The sequence below is a fragment of the Pinus tabuliformis genome, chromosome 4_2 (assembly GCF_031772625.1).
Source record: "Pinus tabuliformis cultivar Carrire ecotype Pingquan chromosome 4_2, CPIR1, whole genome shotgun sequence".
In the NCBI taxonomy this organism is placed as follows: Eukaryota; Viridiplantae; Streptophyta; class Pinopsida; order Pinales; family Pinaceae; genus Pinus; species Pinus tabuliformis.
In genome coordinates this window covers 758,641,760-758,646,539 of record NC_142304.1, presented here as the reverse complement: position 1 = coordinate 758,646,539, position 4,780 = coordinate 758,641,760, and positions in this window count along the sequence as shown.

Sequence of the window (4,780 nt, the reverse complement as noted above, 5' to 3'; positions counted from 1 at the left end):
AATCCATGTTTTATACCTTCAACACCCCCTAGACACTAATCGATAGCATTGTTATACTTAACAATGCTCCAAATGACTTGAGAGGGAAAACTGAAGGGCTCAACAACTCTCCAATTACACTACAAAAGGGAAGTGAAGTGATAGTGCAAATAGGTCAAAGTAGATTAATTTTTTAGGATAAGGATGAAAGGACCATATCAAACATGGTAAAAGAAGTGTCTAGGTTGGTTGTGATCACTCCTCCAGGCTATCTATAAAAGAAATTCCATCCATGGAACAAAGGAAGGAAATTTTATTGTAATAAAGTGTTGCTGTAATAAAAACTTGCCAGCTTCCTTGCAATAAGCCACAGACATTGTGTGCCTTGACAATGAGATTTGGTGAGAGGGAGAACATAGAATAATAACTACAGATAAGAAACCATTGCAAAACCATGGTATAATACAAACAATTGATTCTCCTCCCCCAACAAATCATTTATTGTTATTATTTAATCTATTTATTTGTTGTTAATGTGTGAAGTTAATTGAAGTAGGGAGTGCAGGAGAAGGGATCTCTAAGAACCTCTCTAGATAGCTACATCATACATCTGTGTAATGCTCCCTCCCACCCCCTTGGACTTCCCAAGATGAATGGGAGGTTTTACCTTTAATTAACCCAACCTCCATATTCTCATCTTGGGAATGGGGTTAAAATATTTTATCCTTCCCCATAGTTAGCATAATCAACTTTGGATAATACCATCATGTTTATCTCACTGAGAGTTTTTCAGTGGATAAATTTTGTCTCAATCTGACTAATGGATCAAAATTTATGTCCATTTAAAATAGAGATGTTAGACACTTGCCACATCAACAAGTATTTTCGTGCAGAAAACCGAAAGGCATATATGGTCATGCCACATCACTCTCATTACCATCGGATCCACCACATCATCACACCCTAACCAATCTACACCATTGCTTCTCACCCAAGAGCCATTAGCTCAAAAAACTCAGCGGTTCAATAAAATTTTCCATTGTAAATGTCAAGAAAATTACCGGTCTAACACTCCGTGACTTCTACCTACTCCATGTCCTGTTATAAAAATGCACTCCAAATGTACTACATAGGAAGTAAGCCTTGTCATAGTGTGGTGGAACCTACCATTTCAACCTTATGCATGGGCCATGTGACACCCACCACTACGTAGCACCACAAAACCACTACCATGTATTAGATGGATTCATCTAGTTTTTTTTAAAGAATTCCCATTCCACATGCCACATGTGACATGATTAACATACCACATTAGTCTCCATGTCATGTCCCCTTTCCATTTCCTTAAAAGCTATTACATGACATTCCATGTCATCTCATCTGGCCTACATGACCTTAGCCACCTCAACTTAACCCAAGTGATCCACAGGGCTCAACGGTCTCATGTTTTGCAATTAATTTGTACTATAAAGGTTTCGGATCAATATGTAATATCCTTGTCAAATTTTATATCATTCACCATTCCCCAGGATAGGGATTTTACCCTCCTGACACCGTGCCACAACACCAAAAGGATCAGGCATTGTGTGACATGAAATTTCACGTCGAGTAATAGGATAGATTCTTGTCCTATGCACATCAATAGAGAACATGCCCAAAAGATGATTATACATTGCACACTAGAAGAGGCATGACACACCAAGAAAATTCACAACAAATGTGGGGAGAAATTTTTCCCCACCCTCCATCAATAACGCCACTTCAATACAACCAATGCATACCACTTGGCCAAGGAGGCATGGCATGACATTAATTATTTTTCTTCCATTAAAGGGAGGGTTTCTATCCCTCCCTCTACCCTTGGTCAAAATCCAAAACTCTCTTATATAGATATATCCATTTACCTCTTGTTGCACCCAACACCAATCATTGACCTCCAACAACCTTCAAGCAATAGGGAATTATTAACATTTCTGGTTCATCAAGAAATGGGAATCATCTTAAGGGATAGTTAACTAAAATTTTCAAGAAGTCACATAGGGATTTGTTATAAGAAGCTAGGACAATACCGAGAGGGGGGTTGAATTAGTATTGTAGGAAATTTAAAATTTTATTTTCACTAGTAAATATTACTAGGAAACCAATACTTCACAAATAATTCACATCGGTATCACAAGAATTAGAAGCACAAACAAATACACAAATTCTTCAAACTTATCTTCAATTTACTTCACAAAGAAAGATCCTACTTGTTGTTACAAAGTTCTCTGCCTACAACCAAAAGGAAGCTACTACTCTCTAATTTATTAGCTACAACTCAAAAGAGCTACAACCCCCAGTTTATCAAATACCACTAAAAGGAGCTACAAACCCCTAATTATTTACTAGAAACTATTGGAAAGAGCTACAACCCCTAATTTGCAAGATTCTACTTGCTTGATCTCCTTGATTCATCTTTCATACCATTTGAAAACTCAAATGATGAAGGCCACTTCCTGTCACTAATAAATAAATTTCTCACTTCAGTCACTCACAAAAACACCATAAAATCACCTTTAGAAATCTCTAATCACTTATCAAAATACCATACACAATTTTGAACAGACACCATCACATACACCAATGCATATTCACACATCTTGCAGATTCTCTTATGCTTATGTGGAAATTTGCGTTGATAATTTTAGTTATTTAACTTTTAGTTAAATTCAACTCTATATCATGCATCAATATTTATATTTTCTCATCTACCAATTCAGTCAAGTCAACGGAATCTAATATTTAAGTCTTCTAACTCTTCTTTACTATCTTTGAAAGAAAAACCAAGTTAATCTATCCAAATATGCAATTATGGATTTTTTACAAGTTTTAGGAGAGCTTTTAATTTTTGCGCATCACCAAATTCGGAAAATTTGCCAAATATAACTCAAAATTTGTCTATGCTACTATTAAAATTCCTCTGACTACTAGAGTCCTTGTACATTAACATTTTCCACAAAATAATCTCGAGTTGTGACCATACCTTTACCACAAGTCGAGGGCTATATGAGGTTGGAGCATTTTCAAATTCTATTCTCCATTTTTTTTTAACTGTGTGAAGTCCCGACTTACCTAAAAACCATTGATTTTTCGCCAAATTTATTAACACTAGAAACTTCATAAAAACATGATTCCATACATGAATTTTAATGTAGGTCAGGAGTCGGTGATCTTCCAACAAACTTGCTGTGTGAAGGAATTTTCCTTTGACTACCCTGGAGTCTCGACTAACCCGATTTCTATTTATTTTTTAGAAAATAAAATACATATAAAAATATTACCAAACACATCCCATGGCCCAAACTTTGAGGGATTACCAACTAACCTTGATGATTTCATATATGTCACGTGATGACTCTTGAGTAGCACCACATTTAACTTGGATTTGGGCCACTTGGCCACCTGAAAAATGTTGAATCTACATGTTACGTGTCACACCCTTATTGGAGCTATGTCACTGCTCATGTCATGTTGACATCATAATCCACTTCTGCATCCACATCACCTCTTTCACCCAATCACAAAATTCCATGTGTCATCCATGTTTTCAATTCGTACGACTGAACAGGGTCCCAAAACTTGGCCTTTCACTGATTTTTCATTATAAAATTAAATTTGTAGAATAGGTCAGGGTTTGGAGATCAAAGCATTTTCTCTGTTTCGCACTTGCATTGTTCTCAACTCACAATAAGGCTGAATATTGCTAGTGGTTTTGCATGGAACCCTCCTTAGTGGTTTAGTGAAAAATGGGAGGGGGTCACACTATTAATCCGAACCATAGATCAACTTGATAATTTGTTTGGTCAATACTACCCATAATGGAACCCCCCCTTAACATTAAACCTTGAGTGGGCATGGCCCTGCACATTTTCTCCAATGGGGTTAAGGGGGCACATGGCACACAACAACAAAACAAAGTTTCCCATAGTATAATGTTGCTTTGCTCCGCCAATGACTCCACAGAGTTTGGAAAAACACCAAAACGTTCACCATTTTGGCTCTATCACCAAGTTTAACTATGCAACTTTTGACTTTGGGCCTTGTCACCTTTGACTTGAAATAACTTATGATCTAGGACGCTATTTTCAAACTTCTATATACAAATGGGAAGATATTTTAGAGCTCTATCCATATGAGTGGTTTCCAACAATACTTGAGATGATTTTCTATATCAAAAATGGTTCCAAAATATCTGTTCCTTGACCATCTTTTCCTTTACCATACTTGAGATGATCTTGTTCCTTGATCATTCTGCTTGTAACCATCTCTACTTTTTCCATCATCTTCTTTCCCTTTGCCATCCGTGAGAACATATTTATTGAATCCTCCCCCTTTGGCATTGATGGTAACACCATTAATCAAACAAACAAAACAAAACCACAAAAAACGAGTATAAAATAAAAAACAAAGTGTATTTTTACTTCTCCTTTCGTGTACTTCTACTTTTTGTTTAAACTACATATCCTACTTTGACATCAATGATAAATAAACTAATGTTCCTGACCCGAGTGTAAATTGGCATCCACCTATGGTATTCATCAATCCGTGGTATTTATCCACTCATGGAATATACCCATGGTATTGTAAGCATCATCCACCCATGTTATTCATCCACCCAAGGTATTTATCCACCCATGGAATTTACCCATGGTATTTTAAGTGGCATCCACCCATGGTGTTTACCCATGGCATTGTAAGTGATATCCACCCATGGTATTCAATCACCAATGGTATCTACTCACCCATGGAATTTACCTGCGGT